This window comes from Zea mays, chromosome 1, assembly GCF_902167145.1.
Source record: "Zea mays cultivar B73 chromosome 1, Zm-B73-REFERENCE-NAM-5.0, whole genome shotgun sequence".
NCBI lineage: Eukaryota > Viridiplantae > Streptophyta > Magnoliopsida > Poales > Poaceae > Zea > Zea mays.
In genome coordinates this window covers 60,769,102-60,792,950 of record NC_050096.1, presented here as the reverse complement: position 1 = coordinate 60,792,950, position 23,849 = coordinate 60,769,102, and the positions used below count along the sequence as shown (strand labels likewise).

The 23,849-nt window shown below is 46.3% G+C and overlaps 1 pseudogene; it reads right to left on the bottom strand.

Moving 5' to 3' along the window:
• Window positions 1–4,624: 4,624 nt before the first annotated feature.
• LOC109941143 (uncharacterized) lies at window positions 4,625–23,302 on the bottom strand (annotated as a pseudogene).
• Between the last annotated feature and the right edge of the window lie 547 nt (window positions 23,303–23,849).

The window sequence follows — 23,849 nt, the reverse complement described above, 5'->3', positions numbered from 1 at the left end:
CATCAACAGCTTGCCCATGTGCTGGTGCATACTAGGAGGCAAAATATCAACGTTGTGTGTAGGATCCCGATGAGTCGACGAGCTGATGAGTGATGAGAAGGCAAAGTGCGCAGCAGCGGGCGGGTTAGGTCACCGACTTACTGGTCAGTCGATGACCGAAGAAGCGAGTGAGCCACGAGTGGGCTTGCGCTAGGGAAGAGAATCAAATGGCTCAGGTGAAGAGTGGACTGAGTAGTGAAGCATCGAGAGAAAAATAGATCAAAATCTAGTTTTCATTAGATTTGTCCACGCTAACTATACAAAAATTTGTTTATTTTGGTGTGTACCTAAACCTAGGTATAAGGGGTTAAGAAAAATTGAGATGGGGCCATGGCCCACCTTGCCCACCCCTTGGATCCGCCCCTGACTTAGATAAAACCTAGTTTGCACATTCTAGCTTACATATTTACATATGTTTTGTTCTAGGGATTTTTTTAGGATAGTTTAGCGAAAGTTTTTAGAAGTTCTAATTCAACAGCCTCTTAGGCTTCATTGTTTCCTACAATGCATAAATGCAACAGAACTTACAACAAGTTTGGGGCTGATTGCTAGTGGACATATTTATTTCAAAAGCGATGAATTCGCAACCAAAATTATTCAAATGCACAATGTTTCAATAAGCAAGATCTAATGATAAAGCAAGAATAGATCCAATGTCCAAGGCTTCCACATGAAAGGGATATGAAAACAAAGTAATCGAGACAAGGCTTTCCCCTGCAATACTACGCTTCTTTAGACAAAATAAGACGAAGGTAATAAAAATGAAGGCTCAAGACTTCGCTTAAACTTGAAAAAACACGGAGTGAAGAATCAGATCTCTAGCGATATGATGCACACCCTCACAACCCACCTGACAGGAGGTGGTTCAGTTTTGTTTTCATTGACACCAACATAATAAGGGCGCACCATATCTTTTCTGATACACGAGAACGATCGCATAATTCATCCAGGTTTGAAATTTTCAGTTGCTTCAAACTGCTAGAATTTCTTATGCTTCCAAATGATGTGCCCCGAAAATACCACCGAACTGCTTTGCATATGACTGTTTTCAGATGCCCTCGCCCACCAGGGCACTACCAGAAACCATGCTCTCTAGAATACTACCTAACCCATTTGTAAGCAGCATGAAACTTGATCCAGAGGTTGATTAGTAACCCACCTAAAGTACATGCAGATCCTAAATGTGTGTTGTCATCAGTCATGTGTTGGGGCACAATGTCCATGCCTCCTTCAACCAACTAAACAACTACACATGCAAGCAAAGGAAAAATGAAGGAAATCTTGTGCTCAAGAAAAGTTCTAAAGACAGCACCAACCCAGCCGTCCTCAACCAGTGAAGCAATATGCTTTCCCGGCCACAGATAATGGCCAGCATGGACCACAATACCACGTCCACCCGTGACCAAAATATAGTTATTTCTAGTTCTTTTTTTTTCATCCACATTTCAATAAATGATAATGAATCTAGACATATATATATCAATTATATTCTTAGATTTACTAATGAATGTATGTTTAGTCTGAAAAGAATAATAATTTAAGACGGAGGGAGTAAAATTTAACCGGTATTATTGGAAGCATAATGGAGCGACAGCAAAACGGCAAATGCACATCTTCCCAATTACTCCCATCTACCCTGGCAGCAGGGCTTAAGTGCCTAAACTTCACTGTTTACCATTGCTTTCTTCTCTTTCTATCCCACTGAAGAGACTCCTACCTACATTAATTGCACAATTTCACCTACTACGGTGTATGTGGAATTTGGGTGACTTTGCATATCCTGAAGCTCGTTGGGGTGCTGTGGAACAAAGTGGACACTGTTTACCAAGAAGAAACATGAGATTATCCTGTTGGAACTGTCATCCGATTTCCCAATCTTAGACCTCGTAGAAAAAAGTCACATCAAGACAATGCACTTGCCTTTCTTTTTGCCAGTGGGCGTACTAATTAGCGCACAGCATCAGATCCGATCCTTGCCATCCCAGTACCAGACGAAATAATCAAATAAAAATAATTGCTCGCGTACCATGCCTGTTCACTAAACGACTCTCAAATCTCAAGGTACCAATGATATTGCGTGGAACTGCCATTATTTCTCATGCCTTGTTGAAAGACTCGAATGCTCCACTTATATGCCTGTTCACTAAACGACTCTCAAATCTCAAGGTACCAATGATATTGCGTGGAACTGCCATTATTTCTCATGCCTTGTTGAAAGACTCGAATGCTCCACTTATATGCATATGCTATTTGGTTTGAGAAATGAGCTAGTCCATTATATTCTCACTCCTTACTTTTTGAGTCAATTCCCTACATGCCACTGAAAAATATCTAAATTCCATATCAACCATCGAAAAAGTTGTGATGCCTAATGTAAGTATGTGAATGATTGATTGTATTCCAATACTGGGAATAGGAGTACATATATACAGCGCACAAGTAGCATGCAAGGCAACCGTAGATAGCGCAATTACATCCACAAATCAAGGCCTAATTACATCATGCTAACACTCCCCCGCAGTCTAACCTGGAGCATCGCTAACAGTTAGGCTGGACCTAAACTCCTGGAACAACGAAGTGGGAAGACCCTTGGTGAAGACGTCGGCGTACTGAGATGTCGTAGGGACATGGAGAACTCAAACGTGACCGAGGGCGACCTTCTATCGAACGAAGTGGAGATCGATCTCAACATGTTTTGTCTGCTGATGATGCACAGGATTGGTGGAGAGATATACAGCACTAATGTTGTCACAATAGACCAAAGTGGCACGGCGAGGAGGGTGCTGAAGCTCGAGAAGCAACTGTCGTAGCCAAGTCGCGTCAGCGACACCGTTTGCAACAGCGCGGTACTCAGCCTCGGCGCTAGACCGTGAGACCGTGTGCAGTCGCTTGGAGGACCATGACACCAGGTTATCTCCAAGGAACACGGCATGTCCAGAAGTCGACAGTCGAGTGTCGGGACATCCAGCCCAGTCGGCATCCGTGTAGACAACCAGCTCCGACGGGGGAGAACGACGCACAGTCAAACCAAAGTCCGTGGTGCCTTGAAGATATCTTAGAATGCGCATAAGAGCAGCAAGGTGAGGCTCCCTGGGATCATGCATATAGAGGCAAATCTGCTGAACTGCAAAAGCAATGTCAGGACGTGTAAAGGTCAGGTACTGAAGAGCTCCTGGAAGACTGCGGTACTGAGTAGCATCACCAACAGGAGGTCCATCTGCAGATAGTTTGGAGTGGAGATCAATAGGCGTGCTACAAGGTTTGCACGCACTCATCCCAGCGCGCTCCAAAATATCCTGAGTGTACTGCCGCTGAGAAAGAAATAGGCCATGTGCTGAGCGTGTGACAAGGATGCCCAAGAAATGGTGAAGCTGACCCATGTCTGTCATTGCAAACTCATGCTGGAGAGCCCCAATAACTTGATGAAGAAACTCGGCAGAGGAGGCAGTGAGGACGATGTCGTCCACGTAGAGCAACAAATAAGCAGTGTCGGACCCTCGACGACAAATAAATAAAGAACTATCCGACTTGGTTTCAATAAACCCAATGGAGGAGAGATATGAGGCGAACCTGTGATGCCATGCACGGGGAGCCTGCTTCAGTCCATACAGAGATTTGTGTAGCCGACAAACCAAATCTGAGCGAGAAGAGTCCACAAACCCAGAAGGCTGCACACAGTACACTGTCTCGGTGAGGGTGCCATGTAGGAATGCATTCTTCACATCTAACTGATGGATGGGCCAGTCCTGAGAGAGAGCCCGAGACAACAACGCGAACTATCGCTGGCTTAACAATTGGGCTGAATGTCTCATCATAATCAAGACCAGGTCGTTGTGTAAACCCCCGAGGAACCCAACGAGCCTTGTAGCGATCGAGAGACCCATCTGCATGAAGTTTGTGCCGGAAAATCCACTTGCCAGTAACCAGATTGACGCCATGAGGACGTGGTACCAAACTCCAGGTGTCATTAGCCATGAGGGCATCATATTCAGCTTGCATAGCTGAGTGCCAATTTGGATCCGCAAGGGCATCCCGAACGGAGCGAGGCAATGGCGACATTGGCACAGCGTGGAGGTTGAGACGATCCACGGGATGTGTAATGCTGGATTTGCCACGGGTGCGCATGGAGTGCTCGTTGACGACGGGGGCGATGGAGACCGGCTTGGTGAAGACCGTGCGCCCAGTGGTCGTGGCGCTGCTGGCAACGACCTGTGCAGGGGGCATAGGGGCAGTAGCACCGGCCGGGGGCACAGGGGGTGTGCTGCTGGGGGGCAGCGCTGGTGGATGGCCTGACGAGGCTAGGCGCCCCATGCCAAGCACGCGGTTGTGGTGACCGTGGGGCAGCGCTCGGTGGCGAGCGAGGGGGCGCAGGAGCCTCAACCGCCCTATCAGCAGTACCTGCACGGGCAAAGGTTGCTCCGGGAAGAGGAGCGGTGAGATCACTGTCATCTAGAAGAAAATCCAAGGCGGAGGATGTTAGGGGTGAGGTAGACATGTTGGCGAAGGGAAAGGAGGATTCGTCAAAAACAACATGTCTAGAGGTGAGAATGCGATTCGACTCAAGCTCGAGACACCGATAGCCTTTCTACTCTGAGGAGTAGCCGAGGAAGACGCATAGAGATGAACGAGGAGCGAGTTTATGGGCTGCTGTAGAGGACATGTTTGGGTAACAAGCACAACCGAAAACTTTGAGGTGTTCATAAGAAGGTGTAGTGGTGTGGAGGTGGAAGAAAGGGGTGGAGGAGGCGAGGGTTTTGGTGGGGAGCCGGTTGACAAGGTATGTGGCAGTGTGGAGTGCCTCAACCCAGTAGACCGGAGGAAGTGAAAGGGAAATGTGCCCTTGGGCCATTTCTAAGTATTTTGGTGATTGAGTGCCAACACAAGTGCTTAAATGTGAATTTATGCTCATGGATGGACAAAGTGCAAATCAAGAGGAAAGGTATGTTTCTAAGCCTTAGTACATTGGTTTTGTGTACTAATATACTTGTCTAAGTGTTAGAAACAGAAAGAAAAATAAAAGAAAAGAGGTGAAAAAGGCTTGGCTGTGTACAGCCAAGACTCAGCTCAGTCTGGCACACCGGACTGTCCGGTGGTGCACCGGACAGTGTCCGGTGCGCCAGGCTGACTCGGCGTGAAGTGGCCGCTCTCGGGAATTCGCCGACGGTGTACGGCTAAAATTCACCGGACTGTCCGGTGTGCACCGGACTGTCCGGTGAGCCAACGTTCGGCCGGGCCAACGGTCGGCCGCGGAATCTGCGCGCGACACGTGGCCGGGCCAACGGTCGGAAGGGGGCACCGGACTGTCCGGTGTGCACCGGACATGTCCGGTGCGCCAACGGCTCCCAGATCTGCAACGGTCGGCCGCGCCATTTTAGGAAGGAAATCGGGCACCGGACAGTGTCCGGTGTGCACCGGACTGTCCGGTGCCCCCGATGACAGAAGGCAAGAATGGCTTTCCAGATTTGTGCTCAACGGCTCCTAGCTGCCTTGGGGCTATAAAAGGGACCCCTAGGCGCATGGAGGACAAAACCAAGCATCATTTGAGCATTGTTGATCACTCACACTACATTCTTGCGCACTTGTTCGACATTCTAGTGATTTGAGCTCCGTTCTAGTGTGCTAGTCTCTTGAGCTCAAGTCTGGGTTTTGTGTGTGCGTATTCGCTGTGATCTTTGTGTCGTGTGTGAGTTGCTAATCCCTCCCTTGCTCCGTGATTCTTTGTGAACATCTTTTGTAAGGGCGAGAGGCTCCAAGCTGCGGAGATTCCTCGCAAGTGGGATTAAGAAAAGCAAAGCAACACCGTGGTATTCAAGTTGGTCTTTGGACCGCTTGAGAGGGGTTGATTGCAACCCTCGTCTGTTGGGACACCACAACGTGGAGTAGGCAAGCGTTGGTCTTGGCCGAACCACGGGATAACCACCGTGCCATCTCTGTGATTGATATCTCTTGGTTATTGTGTTGTGTTGAGATCCTTCTCTAGCCACTTGGCAAATTAATGTGCTAACAATTAATCAAGTTTTTTGGCTTAAGATTTTGAAGTGTTACAGGATCACCTATTCACCCCCCCCCTCTAGGTGCTCTCAATTGGTATCAGAGCCGTTCTCTTCAAGAAAGGGACTAACCGCCCGAAGAGATGGATCCTAAGGGCAAGGGGATGGTGATCAACGACAAGGAGAAGGAGACCTTCGTCAACGAGCCCAATGATGACAAGCCCACCGACTCAGGCTCGGGCCACAAAAGAAAAGACGGGAGGAAGAAGAAGACAAGGCGCATCAAGGAAATTGTCTACTACGACAGCGACGAATCTTCCTCCTCCCAAAAGGACGACGACGACCACGATAGACGAAAGACGGTTAACTCAAACTTTTCTTTCGATTATTCACGCATCCCGCATAGTTCAAATGCTCAATTGCTCCCCATTCCACTTGGCAAGCCCCCTCACTTTGATGGAGAGGATTACGGATTTTGGAGCCACAAAATGCGTACTCACCTGTTTTCTCTCCATCCAAGCATTTGGGAGATTGTGGAAAGTGGAATGAAATTTGATAGCTCGGATAGCCCTGTGTTTATTAATGAACAGATTCATAAAAATGCACAAGCTACTACTGTGTTGCTAGCCTCTTTGTGCAGGGACGAGTATCACAAGGTGAGCGGCTTGGACAATGCCAAGCAGATCTAGGACACCCTCAAGATCTCTCATGAGGGAAACGACGTCACCTTGCTCACCAAAATGGAGTTGGTGGAAGGCGAGCTTGGACGGTTCGCGATGATAAGGGGCGAGGAGCCGACACAAACATACAACCGGCTCAAGACCCTTATCAACAAAATAAGGAGCTACGGGAGCACGCGATGGACGGACCACGACGTCGTCCGCCTAATGCTAAGGTCATTTACCGTTCTTGATCCTCATTTGGTGAACAATATTCGTGAAAATCCCAGGTACACCAAGATGTCGCCCGAAGAAGTTCTTGGGAAATTCGTTAGCGGGCGAATGATGATCAAGGAGGCGAGGTACGTGGACGACGCCTTGAATGGTCCGATCAACGAGCCGCAACCCCTTGCTCTCAAGGCAACACGAAGCAAGGAGGCGCTACCTAGCAAGGTGGCACAGATTGAGGCGGCCGGACTTAATGATGACGAGATGGCTCTCATCATCAAAAGATTCAAGATGGTGCTTAAAGGTCGCAAGGGACAGCCAAGCAAGACCAAAGCCAAGGGGAAGCGCTCATGCTTCAAATGCGGTAAGCTTGGTCATTTTATTGCTAACTGTCTCGACAATGATAGTGATCAGGATCAAGGGAACAAGAGGGAGAAAAAGAAGAACTATAAGAAGGCAAAGGGCGAGGCTCATCTTGGCAAGGAGTGGGATTCGGACTGCTCTTCGTCCGACTCTGATAATGAGGGACTCGCCGCCACTGCCTTCAACAAGTCATCCCTCTTCCCCAACGAGCGTCACACTTGCCTCATGGCAAGGGAGAAGAAAGTAAGCACTCCTAATACTAGTACTTATGCTTCTTCAAGTGAGGATGAGTCTAGTGATGATGATGAGATAGATTACTCATGCTTATTCAAGGGATTAGATAGAACTAAGGTAGACAAAATTAATGAATTGATTGATGCCTTGAATGATAGGAATATACTGTTAGAAAAGCAAGAGGATTTGTTGTATGAAGAACATGATAAATTTGTAGAAGCTCAGAAATCTCTTGCTCTAGAAATTAAGAGGAATGAAATGCTCTCTAGTGAATTATCTTCTTGTCATGAAACTATTGCTAAGTTAAAAAGTTTTAATGATGATTTAAATGTTAAACTAGAAGTAGCTAGTAAATCTAATTCTTGTGTAGAAATTGTTGAAACTTGTAATAGGTGTAAAGATTTTGATATTGATGCTTGTAGTGATCATTTAGTTTCAATTTCTAAATTAAATGAGGAATTAGCTAGTCTTAATGCCCAACTTAAGACTAGCAAGAATGAATTTGACAAGCTAAAATTTGCAAGGGATGCCTACACGATTGGTAGACACCCCTCAATTAAGGATGGACTTGGCTACAAGAGGGAAGCCAAGAACTTGACAAGCCATAAGGCCCCCATCTCCGCCAAGGAGAAAGGAAAGGCCCCTATGGCTAGTAGTGTGCAAAAGAACCATGCTTTTATGTACCATGATAGGAGACAATCTAGAAATGCTTATAGAAGTTGTAATGCATATAATGCCTTTGATTCTCATGCCATGTTTGCTTCTAGTTCTTCTTATGTGCATGATCGAAATGTTGGTAGGAGAAATGCTGTTCATAATTTGCCTAGGAGAAATGTTGTTAATGTTCCTAGGAAAGTAAATGAACCTTCTACAATATATCATGCTTTAAATGCTTATTTTGCTATTTGTAGAAAGGATAGGAAGATAGTTGCTAGAAAATTAGGGGCAAGATGCAAGGGAGACAAAACCTGCATTTGGGTCCCTAAGGATATTTGTGCTAACCTTGCAGGACCCAACATGAGTTGGGTACCTAAGACCCAAGCCTAAATTTGCCTTGCAGGTTTATGCATCCGGGGGTTCAAGCTGGATTATTGACAGCGGATGCACAAACCATATGACGGGGGGAAAGAAGATGTTCACCTTCTACGTCAAAAACAAAGATTCCCAAGATTCAATAATATTCGGTGATGGGAATCAAGGCAAGGTAAAAGGGTTAGGTAAAATTGCAATCTCAAATGAGCACTCTATCTCTAATGTGTTTTTAGTAGAGTCTCTTGGATATAATTTGCTATCTGTTAGTCAATTATGCAATATGGGATATAACTGTTTGTTTACAAATGTAGATGTGTCTGTCTTTAGAAGATGTGATGGTTCACTAGCTTTTAAGGGTGTACTAGACGGCAAGCTTTACCTAGTTGATTTTGCAAAAGAAGAGGCCGGTCTAGATGCATGCTTAATGGCTAAGACTTGCATGGGCTGGCTGTGGCATCGCCGCTTAGCACATGTGGGGATGAAGAACCTCCACAAGCTTCTAAAGGGAGAACATGTGATAGGTCTAACCAATGTTCATTTCGAAAAAGATAGACCTTGTGCAGCTTGTCAAGCAGGGAAACAAGTGGGAGGCTCTCATCACACCAAAAATGTGATGACAACATCAAGACCCCTGAAGCTGCTACATATGGACCTCTTCGGACCCGTCGCCTATCTGAGCATAGGAGGAAGTAAGTATGGTCTAGTTATTGTTGATGACTTTTCCCGCTTCACTTGGGTGTTCTTTTTGCAGGATAAGTCTGAAACCCAAGGGACCCTCAAGCGCTTCCTAAGGAGAGCTCAAAATGAGTTTGAGCTCAAGGTGAAGAAAATAAGGAGCGACAACGGGTCCGAATTCAAGAACCTTCAAGTGGAAGAGTTCCTTGAGGAGGAGGGGATCAAGCACGAGTTCTCCGCTCCCTACACAGCACAGCAAAATGGTGTGGTAGAGAGGAAGAACAGGACGCTAATCGATATGGCAAGGACGATGCTTGGAGAATTCAAGACCCCCGAGTGTTTTTGGTCGGAAGCCGTGAACACGGCTTGCCACGCCATCAACAGGGTCTATCTTCATCGCCTCCTCAAGAAGACTTCGTATGAGCTGCTAACCGGTAACAAACCTAATGTATCGTATTTTCGTGTTTTTGGGAGTAAATGCTACATTCTAGTGAAGAAGGGTAGGAATTCCAAATTTGCTCCCAAAGCCGTAGAAGGGTTTTTGTTAGGTTATGACTCAAATACAAAGGCGTATAGAGTCTTCAACAAATCAACGGGTTTGGTTGAAGTCTCTAGCGACGTTGTATTTGATGAGACTAATGGCTCTCCAAGAGAGCAAGTTGTTGATTGTGATGATGTAGATGAAGAAGATGTTCCGACGGCCGCTATACGAACCATGGCGATTGGAGAAGTGCGGCCACATGAACAAGATGAACGAGATCAACCTTCTTCCTCAACAACGGTGCATCCCCCACCTCAAGACGATGAACAGGTTCATCAAAAGGAGGCATGTGATCAAGGGGGAGCACAAGATGATCACGTGATGGAGGAAGAAGCGCAACCGGCACCTCCAACCCAAGTTCGAGCGGTGATTCAAAGGGATCATCCCGTCGACCAAATTTTGGGTGACATTAGCAAGGGAGTAACTACTCGGTCTCGATTAGTTAATTTTTGTGAGAATTACTCCTTTGTCTCTTCTATTGAGCCTTTCAGGGTAGAGGAGGCCTTGCTAGATCCAGACTGGGTGTTGGCCATGCAAGAGGAGCTCAACAACTTCAAGAGGAATGAAGTTTGGACACTGGTGCCTCGTCCTAAGCAAAATGTTGTGGGAACCAAGTGGGTGTTCCGCAACAAACAAGACGAGCACGGAGTGGTGACGAGGAACAAGGCTCGACTTGTGGCAAAAGGTTATGCCCAAGTCGCAGGTTTGGACTTTGAGGAGACTTTTGCTCCTGTGGCTAGGCTAGAGTCCATTCATATTTTGCTAGCATATGCCGCTCACCATTCTTTCAGGTTGTTCCAAATGGATGTAAAGAGCGCTTTCCTCAACGGGCCGATCAAGGAGGAAGTGTACGTGGAGCAACCCCCTGGCTTCGAGGATGAACGGTATCCCGACCACGTGTGTAAGCTCTCTAAGGCGCTCTATGGACTTAAGCAAGCCCCAAGAGCATGGTATGAATGCCTTAGAGACTTTTTAATTGCTAATGCTTTCAAGGTTGGTAAAGTCGATCCAACTCTTTTCACTAAGACTTGTGACGGTGATCTTTTTGTGTGCCAAATTTATGTCGATGACATAATATTTGGTTCTACTAACCAAAAGTCTTGTGAAGAGTTTAGCAGGGTAATGACGCAGAAATTCGAGATGTCGATGATGGGCGAGTTGAACTACTTCCTTGGGTTCCAAGTGAAGCAACTCAAGGACGGCACCTTCATCTCCCAAACGAAGTACACGCAAGACTTGCTAAAGCGGTTTGGGATGAAGGACGCCAAGCCCGCAAAGACTCCGATGGGAACCGACGGACACACCGACCTCAACAAAGGAGGTAAGTCCGTTGATCAAAAAGCATACCGGTCCATGATAGGTTCTTTGCTTTATTTATGTGCTAGTAGACCGGATATTATGCTTAGCATATGCATGTGTGCTAGATTTCAATCCAATCCTAAGGAGTGTCACTTAGTGGCGGTGAAGCGAATTCTTAGATATTTAGTCGCTACGCCTTGCTTCGGGATCTGGTATCCTAAGGGGTCTAACTTTGACTTAATTGGATACTCAGATTCCGACTATGCTGGATGTAAGGTCGATAGGAAGAGTACATCGGGGACGTGCCAATTCTTAGGAAGGTCCCTGGTGTCATGGAATTCTAAGAAACAAACCTCCGTTGCCCTATCCACCGCTGAGGCTGAGTATGTTGCCGCAGGACAGTGTTGCGCGTAGCTACTTTGGATGAGGCAAACCCTCAGGGACTTTGGCTACAATCTGAGCAAAGTCTCACTCCTATGTGATAATGAGAGTGCTATCCGCATGGCGGAAAATCCTGTTGAGCACAGCCGCACAAAGCACATAGACATCCAGCATCACTTTTTGAGAGACCACCAGCAAAAGGGAGATATCGAAGTGTTTCATGTTAGCACCGAGAACCAGCTAGCCGATATCTTTACCAAGCCTCTAGATGAGAAGACCTTTCGCAGGCTGCATAGTGAGCTAAATGTCTTAGATTCACGGAACTTGGATTGAATTGTAGCATACATGTGTTTATGCCTTTGATCATGTTCATCCTGCATTTTGTTGCTTATTGTGGTGCTCAAGTTGTACAAACATTCCCTGGACCTCACAAGTCCTTGTGTAAGTGATGCACATATTTAGGGGGAGTTGTTTACAACTTGACTCCTTGAGACTAACCATATGCTTGAGTTTGCTTGATTTAGTCTCGGAGGAAAATTGAAAGGGAAAAGGTGGACTTGGACCATGAAAGACTTCCACTGCACTCCGATGAGAGGGTAACTTATTCCAAGTTCATCTCATGAACTCTTATTGCCATTTGCTCTTAATTGAAGATTTTGGTGAGGCAATGGGGTTAACGGGCCAAGATTGATCCCGTTTTGGTGCTTGATGCCAAAGGGGGAGAAAATAAAGGCCAAAGCAATAAATGGATCAGCTACCACTTGAGAAATTTTGAAAATAGTAAAATAGAGCTTTTTGTTTTGTCAAAACTCTTGCATTGTCTCTTTTGTCAAAAGTTGGCCTCTTGTGGGGAGAAGTGTTGATTATGGGAAATAGGGGGAGTTTTTGAAATCTTTGATTAATCTCTTTTGGAATGACTCTCTTTATGCTTCAACATGTGTGTTTGACTTAGAGATAGAGATTTGAGTTTGATTTGCAAAAACAAACCAAGTGGTGGCAAAGGATGATCCATATATGCCAAAATTGAATCAAAATAAATTTGAGTTTATTTGAAGTGATATTGCACTTGTTCTAGTTGCTTTACGTTGTGTTGGCATAAATCACCAAAAAGGGGGAGATTGAAAGGGAAATGTGCCCTTGGGCCATTTCTAAGTATTTTGGTGATTGAGTGCCAACACAAGTGCTTAAATGTGAATTTATGCTCATGGATGAACAAAGTGCAAATCAAGAGGAAAGGTATGTTTCTAAGCCTTAGTACATTGGTTTTGTGTACTAATATACTTGTCTAAGTGTTAGAAACAGAAAGAAAAAGAAAAGAAAAGAGGTGAAAAAGGCTTGGCTGTGTACAGCCAAGACTCAGCTCAGTCTGGCACACCGGACTGTCCGGTGGTGCACCGGACAGTGTCCGGTGCGCCAGGCTGACTCGGTGTGAAGTGGCCGCTCTCGGGAATTCGCCGACGGCGTACGGCTAAAATTCACCGGACTGTCCGGTGTGCACCGGACTGTCCGGTGAGCCAACGGTCGGCCGGGCCAACGGTCGGCCGCGGAATCTGCGCGCGACACGTGGCCGGGCCAACGGTCGGAAGGGGGCACCGGACTGTCCGGTGTGCACCAGACATGTCCGGTGCGCCAACGGCTCCCAGATCTGCAACGGTCGGCCGCGCCATTTTAGGAAGGAAATCGGGCACCGGACAGTGTCCGGTGTGCACCAGACTGTCCGGTGCCCCCGATGACAGAAGGCAAGAATGGCTTTCCAGATTTGTGCTCAACGGCTCCTAGCTGCCTTGGGGCTATAAAAGGGACCCCTAGGCGCATGGAGGACAAAACCAAGCATCCTTTGAGCATTGTTGATCACTCACACTACATTCTTGCGCACTTGTTCGACATTCTAGTGATTTGAGCTCCGTTCTAGTGTGCTAGTCTCTTGAGCTCAAGTCTGGGTTGTGTGTGTGTGTATTCGCTGTGATCTTTGTGTCGTGTGTGAGTTGCTAATCCCTCCCTTGCTCCGTGATTCTTTGTGAACATCTTTTGTAAGGGCGAGAGGCTCCAAGCTGTGGAGATTCCTCGCAAGTGGGATTAAGAAAAGCAAAGCAACACCGTGGTATTCAAGTTGGTCTTTGGACCGCTTGAGAGGGGTTGATTGCAACCCTCGTCCGTTGGGACGCCACAACGTGGAGTAGGCAAGCGTTGGTCTTGGCCGAACCACGGGATAACCACCGTGCCATCTCTGTGATTGATATCTCTTGGTTATTGTGTTGTGTTGAGATCCTTCTCTAGCCACTTGGCAAATTACTGTGCTAACAATTAATCAAGTTTTTTGGCTTAAGATTTTGAAGTGTTACAGGATCACCTATTCACCCCCCCCTCTAGGTGCTCTCAGGAAGACTTGCCTGAAATAAGAGTGAGTGCAAGGTGTTATTAATGGTACGAAGAGAGCGCTCAGCTTTGCCATTTTGCTGGGATGCATAAGGGCACGACATGCGAAGGGCAACACCGTTGGAAAGAAAGAACGTGCGGGCTGGGGAATTATTAAATTCACGGCCATTGTCGCACTGGACGCTTTTGATGGTGGTGCCAAACTGCGTGCGGACATAAGCAAAAAAGTGAGAGAGAGTGGCAAACGTGTCGGATTTTAGGCGAAGCGGGAAAGTCCAAATGTAGTGTGAGCAATCATCTAAAATGACAAGATAATATTTGTAGCCCGACACACTAACAATAGGAGATGTCCAAAGATCACAATGTATTAAATCGAAATTATTTGTAGCTCGAGAATTTGAGGAACCAAAAGGAAGTCTAGTGTGTTGACCGAGCTGACACGCATGACATAACTGGTGACTATCATCTTTATTACACGAGATGGCTTTGGAACTAATGAGTTTGGACAAAACTTCATGCCCAAGATGCCCAAGACGACGGTGCCATAGCGAGGTGGGTGCAGCGAGGAATGCGGAGGTGCTGGTGGCTGGAGGAAAAAACGGGTAGAGGTCGCCAGAGCTATTGCACCTGGCGATCACGTTCCTGGTTTCCAAATCCTTCACAGAAAGACCAAACGGATCAAATTCGATGGAGCAATTATTGTCGGTGGTAAAACGACGAATGGAAATCAAGTTATCAAGTTATTAATAATGTGAGGTGAAACTAAGACATTGTTAAGAACTAGATTGCGATGTGGAAAAGAAAAAGTATGTGATCCGATGGCAGTGACAGGAAGTAAAGCACCATTGCCCACAATGATAGACGAAGGTGTGGAGAATGTGGGCGAGGATAGGGTGGAAATTTTACCAGCATCCGCAGTCATATGCGAGCCGGCACCAGAGTCGGCGTACCACTCCAATGGTGCCGGGGGGGTGAGCGTCATGGTGTTGAAGTTCTGCACCAGGGAGTCCTGGTTCCATGCACCTCCATGTGCAGGATTCCAGGGGGCAACCGACAGCTGGTATGATGCCCCCTGAAACATCGGCGTCGAGGGTGCACCTCCCCCCCGTAGACATACGGGTGGCCGGGGCCGTTGCCGTAGAGGTTGCCGTTGGGGGCACCACCGAAGGGTGGCCCGTACTGGGGAACAACGGCGAAGGTCGGCGGTGCCGGAGGCGGACGCCCGTAGGGCCACATCTGGAGCGTGCCGGCCCATGGGTGTGCGAAAGAGGGGTGCACGACACCCTGACTAGCCTGTGCGTCGTGGCCGTGCGTAGCCGGGGCGTCGTGACCGTCCGTAGGAGGACCGTGGCCACCTTGGCCAGCGCCAGGATGGCTGCCCTGCCCGCGACCACCCTTGCCACGACGGCGGCCGTTTCGTTGGCCTCCTGGCTGGCCGGGTTGACCGGAGCGCGGTGGAGCAGAGGCCTGCACATGGTGGCCCTGGCAACCAGCAGGCGTCATGGGCGACGAGGCAATGAGGGCCGTAGGCGGGGACGGTGGGAGGGCGTCGACGTCGACCTCCTCAAGGAGCAGGTGCATGCGGGCCTCGGCAAACGTAGGAAACGGACGCTGCATCTTCAAAATAGACACCATGTGACGAAATTTACCACTGAGTCCGCGAAGGAGGGTGAGCACCATCTGGCGGTCACCGATGGGATCGCCGAATTCGGCGAGAGACGCAGCCATGGTCTCCAACTTGCGGCAAAAGCCGGTGATCGTCATGGAGTCTTGGCAGAGGTTGCGGAACTGTGTTTCCAGGAGAAGGGCATGAGACTCCTTCTGGTCGAGGAATTCGTCCTCAAGGTAGCACCACGCCTCGCGTGCGTGGCGTGGGCGGATCATGAGCGACTGCTGGAGGTCGCCGGAGACGGTGGTGAAGATCCATGACAAGACGACGCAATCCGTCTAGACCCAAACGGGGCGATCGGGATGTGTCGCGTCCTCGAGGACGTGCGGGGTAAGGGCGTACTTGCCGAGCACGGTGAGGAATATGCCGCGCCATTTGGTGTAGGTGTTGGTAGCCTTGTCGAGGATGATGGGGATCATCGCCTTGACGTTGACGACGGTGGTGGCTTGTGTCCAGATAGCCTCATGGGCTGCTTCAAAATTGCTGAGGGCTGCAGCGCGGAGGCGTGCCGCTTCGGTACGGCGCTCGGCCTCGGCGCGGACTTCGGCTTCCTGAGCCGCCGCCGCGGCGGCAGTCGCGTCGGCGTCGTCCGCCACGAAATCCCCGGTGAGCAGAATAGGCGGAGTTCAAACGCCAACGGAGCAGCGGCGGCGCAGCGGTGGAGACGCTCGGATGAGACGCGCTCGCGCGCAGACAGCACAGCATGCGGCTGCGCGCTCGGTTGAGGACGCGCCTGGACGTCCTGCGCGCGATGGAAGCAGGGGCAGCGGCGGCCGGGAGTCCTGGGCGGCTGGGCGCTCGGATGAGACTTGCTCGCGCGCAGACGACACGGGACGGACGCGGCCGGGAGTCCTGCGCGGCGTATAGCGGACGCAGGAACAGATCAGCAGCGCGGGCGATGAGACCGGCGACACCCAGCGACGTGTGGTCAGCGACGGTGGTGGCGATCGGATCGGCGGCGGGCGCTGGTTAGGGTTGCGGAAGCGTAGCGGATCGGAACCGCGATAGATACCATGTAAGTATGTGAATGATTGATTGTATTTCAATACTGGGAATAGGAGTACATATATACAGCGCACAGGTAGCATGCAAGGCAACCGTAGATAGCGCAATTACATCCACAAATCAAGGCCTGATTACATCATGCTAACACCTAACATGGCATCGGTGAAAATTTTCGGGGACTTTTGTGCCACTGCAGTCAAATTTGAAGGTGACAGTTTCTGACTGAAGGATGAAAAAGACCACATCGCCCTTTGCTTAGTTCACATTGAAAATTTGCGTAAGTTCCTTCCATGCCACTCAGTCGTATTGGCTAAGTATTAAATCTTTTTAAAAAGTTCTTTTGGACTTGATCTCCCCGTATGGTTGACGGCATCCGATCACTGCTATGCGCGAGTTTATATAATATATATAATAAACCCAAAAATGCTCTAAATTTTGATGGTTTGATAACACGTGTTCTCAAGAAGAAAGGTGAACAAACATGGATATTCATATTCGTGTTATGGAATTTCACGTGTGTGCTTGGGCGTGGCAATGGCACGTACGGCGAGCTTGGAGACGACAGTGTCGTGTCATGTGTGTGCTTGGCGGGTACCAGCAGTGGGGCGCCGGCGTGGGCGCACAGCGGCCGCGCACACAGCCAGCTGCGGCTATCGGGTACGCGAGGTGCATGTAGGGCAAAGGTGACGTGCATGCGAGGTGCGACGACGGCAGCAGCGCACGCATGCACGTGGTCGGCCCACCACCAATCGAGTCGTCCATCTCGTCTCGGCAGCTAGCAAGACGCATCTATGGTCGAGGTGTGGTGGCCGTTCGCCGAGCTACTGCCGCACGTCGCCGAGCCGTCGCCGTCCCGCTTCGAGCCGAGCTCCTCTCGTCGGTCGGTGCCTGTAGGCTACACTGCATGCAATATTCCATTGGTCCATGAATGAATTAACATTTCTCGCTCCGTATTTTGTACGTATTATTTTATAATCTTTCCTCGGTTATTTAGAAAAATCTAGCTGTCGTGCATGATAGAACGCACGCACGTCACGTTGGTGATTTGTCATGATAGCGTGCATGCTGGTTTACGCCTCCGTACGTGAGCACCCAACTGCTGCTAGATCGTCTCGTTTAATAACTCTATGTACAATGCTAAATAAACGCTTGGAATGGTATAGAAGGAAATCAAAAATTCTAACGCCACATGAACCAAGGGCAATATGGTCTTTTCAAGCTTTGGTGAGTTGCCGTCAACCCAAAATCTAACGGTAATGGCATAAAGGGCATGGGAAAATTTTGTTAGTGGTATGTTAGGCGTCACAAGTTTTTTAATGGTATATATGGAATTTCAATTTTTGTCAGTGGCCGATAGAGAATTGACTCTTGCTTTTTTATTTGGTTCGTGGAATAGAATGAGTTGATTCATCACCACATCATTCATCATAGTTAGTTAGTTAATACTAATACGAGGAATGAGATCATCCCACCAAATTTGTGGGTGTTTGGTTTGAGTAATAAGCTAGCTAGTCCATCATCTTCTCACTACTTATTTTTTGTTTGGTTTGTGTAATGGAATAAGTTGATTGATCACCACCGCATTTCTCATAGTTAGTTAGTTGGTACTATTATGAGTAATTGAGTCATCCCACCAAATTTGAGAAATAAATCTATGATGCACCATCTTATTTTAGATTAAGTGATTTCTCAAAACAAACACCCCTTGAGGAATGGACTCATGAAGTGATTTCTCAAAATAAACACACTCTTAACAATCTAGTCCACCATGCATGGGACATCAATTAGTGACATGCCTAACTAAAATATGAGCATGTGACCATGTGCTACACAAACAAGAACTTGACATCACGAGCTGGCATATGCTTGAACAGAATTATTGCATCTTCTATATGTTATATAATTCAACATGGCACCTGTGCTCACTGGATAATTGTGATAAAGCTAACTGCATTGCTGCTAATAATCTGGAGATCATGCCATGTGGAATATAATCTTGATTGTGCTGTTTAAGTATTTTTAAAAAATGACTGGCACATACCTCGAACATTCAAAGTTCTTATCTAGTAGGCGTTGAAGCAGTAAATGCTTCATCTAGTTCTGTGTGTGTTCTGCTGTTCAGAGGTCAATGCCCTTCTTAAGGCAGTATACGCTTTTCGCAAACCATTTAATTTCAGTAGCTCGTAAGAATGTCTTGGGAAGGTCATGTAAAGAAACTGTCTAATATGATCCAAATGTAGCATGCTGCTGAAGATGACAAGGATTTAAGCTGGGATATCGAGGATGATGATAACAATACTTGAATGCCAATGGTGGTATGAAAGTGTCAATTGCATTTTTGCATGTCTTACCTTTCATTACTCGCGCAAGTTATTGTGATTTGGACAATATTGACTGGTTAGCCTTATGCTATGGACATGTGTGTACATTCTACAAAAACATGTATAATCCTGAGCCTGTCTTGTTATATTATCTAATTGTCAAATCAATACACTGATAAACATTCCACTGATGACTATAATTTAAGCAAACACATGCTCATAAAAAGGACACAGAAATGATGCTAACAGATCATTATTACATCTATAACATGGGAAGATTTCAGTCCTTACCGATGACTTTTTAACCAAGAAATTTTATAAAACAAAATTAAATTACTGGCTTCTAGTAACCTCGGTCTGTTTGGGTGATAGTTCCAGAAATTACGGTATCGATAAGACAGGTCCCTGAATGGAGTTTTTATTACTCCAAAAAAGAAATACACTTACTACAAAACCATGTTTTTATAAACTCCAAGGATTGTTACATCCAAACTGCGGTCAGTTTTTGAAGATCAAGTAATTGGAAAATAAAAAGGTAAAAATGTGGGCTCCAACACGATACACGGCCCAATAGTTCGACAGACGGTGTCGTAGCACCAAAACAGAATCTGAACGCTGATTTGTTTCGACAATTTCCATTGACTCCGGATGAATTTTAAGGTGGTTCCAGCTAGAATGGAAATCTTATCTTCTTAGTTTTCCATCCATATAAGGACCAACCTAATCAAAATTTAGATGCATCCAGGGCGTCCATTTTATTGCAGACTAGTCCTGGACTCTGAGGTGGAGACGAAGTTGAGTCAGACTTGGCTTTCTCTTGTTGTGAACGTCCTAGCTTCTCCTCCTTAACATCTTGGAATTTTCCAAGTCCATGTTGATCCTATACAAGGTTCCTGATCATCAAAACATTCATGACACCAAGCATAAACTCTAAAACACAATTGACTATATAAGAACAAACCTAAAGATTTAGTTGTCGTGCACGTGCTCGTGTTGTCAGTTCATACATCATTTGTATGAGAGTGATGTCATCATCATCATCATCATCATCCACTTGAATTGGAGTCGTCCTCGACTCAGACGGTGGCCAAGCAACCCTAGGATGTACAAGGCCTTTAGGCCCAAAACCAGGTGTCGCTAATTTCTTGTAGATTTTGGACGTCATCTTGTTATGATGATTATGATCAGCTCTGATAGTATTTTGATGTGGGATCGGTTGGGTTGGAAAGCTTATCTTCTTAACTTTCCAAAGATATCTAGAACCTAGAACATAGTTTGCATGTTTAATTACACAAATCTCCTGAATGCTATATCTTTTCAACCAAAGCTCTTTTTCAGTGTTTCTTTCCCTCACGTGACCATAACGACGAGCCCTACCCTTTGGTGCATGTTTTTAATAACATTTTTATTTGTGTGTTGTAATGTTCTTAATCTTATGCATGTATGTTTGTTTGCTTGTGCTTACTCGTGTCGGTTGTGTGTCATGAATAAGACGCGATCGGTTCCCAAGTTTCTAGGAATCGATGATCAAGCTTTGGTGAGCAAGCGATCAAGATCTTAAAGTTCTACAAGGTTGAAGACTGTGAACATATGTTTGATGAAAGAAAGTTTCATCTGACCTACTTATGTCCTATGTCACAAAACAACTTACTTTCTCGCACACCATGATCAACCTAAAAATGAGTAGTTTTCTCTTTCTCTATCCTTGTTTATCCATGGGTTTGGGTTGTGATGTTTAGCTTTAATGCTAGCATTCAAACTTAACTAATGAACATGATGTGATACATATTATGATTCGATGTTCAATGTTTTGGAAATGAATTTCTGGTAACCTGATGGCTTGGGCAATATCCCAAGTGATTCACCATATGGAGGCTTGGGTGGTATCCTAAGTGCTTCACCATAGGGAGGCTTAGGCGGTATCATGAGTGCTTCTCTGTAAGGACCGATTAACTGGGTGACCACCTAGTTAAACAATACAACCATGAGGGTGGTATGGGAAAACCTAAGCTGATTAAATAGCGGAACCTGAGGTGTAGATTACTTCACTGTCGTGCCGTCGATGGGGTATGGGCCTTATCTTTGCTCTGCCAAAGCTAGGTGCTAAGGTTTATTCATTTGGTTTTTGTTAGTCACCCCCTTGGAGAGGAGTATTGTGCTTAGGAACTGGAGAATTTTATAAAGGCTTCATAGTGAGACCTTGCCAGTTTACCTTGGAAGTGATCAATGAGAAGTTGCGATCCTCAAGCAGAAAGAAAATCATGACTCATGGATAAAGTGTGCAACCACTATAGAGGGATTAAATTAGTATATCAGTCATGCTCATGGTTAAGAGTGGCCTCAAGAGCTCCATTGATTAGAGATACTATGGTTCTAGTTATGATACTGATACTGATGTCCTCAAGCAGGATATGGTTCATGGGTTGATAATCATGGGTTAATACTAAAACTTGGCTTATACAAGTGTCACAATTGACATTTGAGTCACCAACTGTCAGAAAGTTGAGAAGCTAACCACAAGAAAACCACCATTGGGCATATTTCTAAAGCATTAGGAAGTGCACATCCAGAATATCAAACAAATTGTCATGATGCATGTTGTTCTTGTAAAGTATTATGGGGTTCCTTATCACTAGAATCATGCACGTGAACACGATGCTACCTAAAAACAAGACCTTAGTTTCTCGTCTAGCCAAAAGAGAAAGATGTCACCCAAGAACATTTGCTATAGAATTCTCTCTTTGTCGATATGCCATTAGCTGAAGTGTTCTAGCTCAACTAGAAAGCAATAATCTACATCGGCTCAAGAGATCCTCAGCTCCCAAAGGAAACCCTTGATAGTTATCTTCGTGGGTTGACAATCACTTGCATAGAACTCCATCCACGAAGGGCTCATATGTATAGGTCTGAGGGCGTAACTGTAATTTTACCAAAAATATACACCATGACTATAAATAAAGGAACTGTGTCATGCATTTGGCACGCTCCAGAAGCAGTTTATATTGCTGTACTCCGTTATGAAGCTGTATTTTTCTTATCTTCGTCCTGTAATTCTAAGGAGTCGAAGGTATACATGTAATATTTTAAAATAATAAAAAAGGAAATAATAATATCTCATGAGGTTGTTGAATCATATGCTTCATATTTATATTATGCACAGTTTGTCCTTAATGTCCTTTACTTTTCCTATTCATTTCCTACATCTTCATCATTTAATCAACCTCTTCTCCGAGAAGGGAACACTAAATGATGAAGATGAAACTTGATTTAATTGGGTTGTCTTTGTTTTGATATTCTTAAGGAATCAGAAGCGAGTGACCAACAGTCTCCAAGTTGGGAAGGGCCTTATAGAACTATGTAGGTAATTTCAAGTAATGCGTACACACTGGAAATGTAACACCTTGAATTTGGGGGTATAAAATTTCGTTTCTAATATCCACCAAATTCAGGTGTTACTCTCTCAGTTCTTTGCTTTCCTTCTCTTTTTCCTAAAAAAGGAGAATTATTTTGTTTATATTGGTGTAAACCTAGTGGAATGAGCCCTAGGGGCACTTTGGTTGTTGTATTCATGTCGTTGCATGGTGTTTCTAAGTGCAAAATGTGTTTGAAATATGTTAACATATCTTATAGAAGCGCTCGGTAAATTTTCATATTTTTTCAGAATATTTTTCTATTTTCTGGAAACCAAAATCTATTTATTTGAGGAACTTAAAATGTTTTTAGAAACTATAATTATGTTTTTTGAGTTCATTAGGTGACAAAATACTTATAGGATTGTTTTCTGAAATTTTTGGAAGCATCTATAATATTTTGAGCACAAAATATGGATTTCTAGACTTTTCCGAATTTTAAGAATGGTAAAATCCGGATTTTAATCAAATTTCCATCTCGTCCGAACCCTAGATATATATACATGTCCGACTTCTCCTCGTCGAACACGTTCCAGAACGCGAAACGGTTCCTCCAAATTCGATCCCTAGCTCCCGGTATTGCTCGTCGAAGTTCGGAGCGGTTCCAACTCCAGTGACAACTCCGACGAGCAATTACTCCCAATCCGTGCATTATCTGTGGAATTCGAGGGTACCTCTGCGTTCGTCTTGTCGAGGGCTTCGTCGGGGCGCGTTTGGTTTGTCGATCGGACCCCCCGAATCTCTAGCAATCGATGGATTTCTCCTCGGCTCCAGCGAGGGTTTTCTTCCCCGGTGAGAAACCTCCATTGTTGCACCTAGGGTTTCTTCGTTTTCCCGTCCGTGCAGGGCCTCACTCTCCCTCCCCTCACCTTCCCCAGTGGCGGCGTCCCTCACCCTACGTTTTCCCCACCGGCGGTGCCCCTTTCCCCCTCCCCGGCGGCGGCGGCAGTGGCCGGCAGCGGCGACCGCGCTCCCGCGCCCCTCCCCGGCGGCGGCGGCCACGCCCGTGCCCGGCCAGCCTGGCTCAGCCTCCCCTTGCACAGCCCCTCCCATTCCCTTCCACTCCCCTCTCTCTTCCATGGATGAGAGGAAGTGAGAGCACCTAGAGGTGAGGTGAATAGGTGATCCTGTAAAAATCAAACACTAATATCCACAAAACATAGTTTTAAGTGTTAGTACGGCTAAGTAGCTTGAGGCAAGTTCTTGTGAACACAACAATCACAGAGAAAGCAACACAAGACACACAATTTTTATCCCGTGGTTCAGCCAAGTAGCACTTGCCTACTTCCACGTTATGGCGTCCTAATGGACGAGGGTTGCACTCAACCCCTTTCAAGTGATCCGATGATCAACTTGAATACCACGGGTTTTTCTTTAGAGTATTGCTCCCGTTTGCGAGAAATCTCCACAAATTGGAGTCTCTCGCCATTACAATGGAGATCACAAAGAAAACACGGAGTAAGGTTGGGAAGAGCAACACACACAAGACACAAATCCGCAGCACACACACGCACACAAGCCAAGACTTGAGCTCGAAACGTAGCACAGTGAGTTCACGACTCAATCGGAGCTCAAATCACTAACACAGTCGATCAATTGCGTGGAGGCGGAGTGCGGGAGTCTTAGA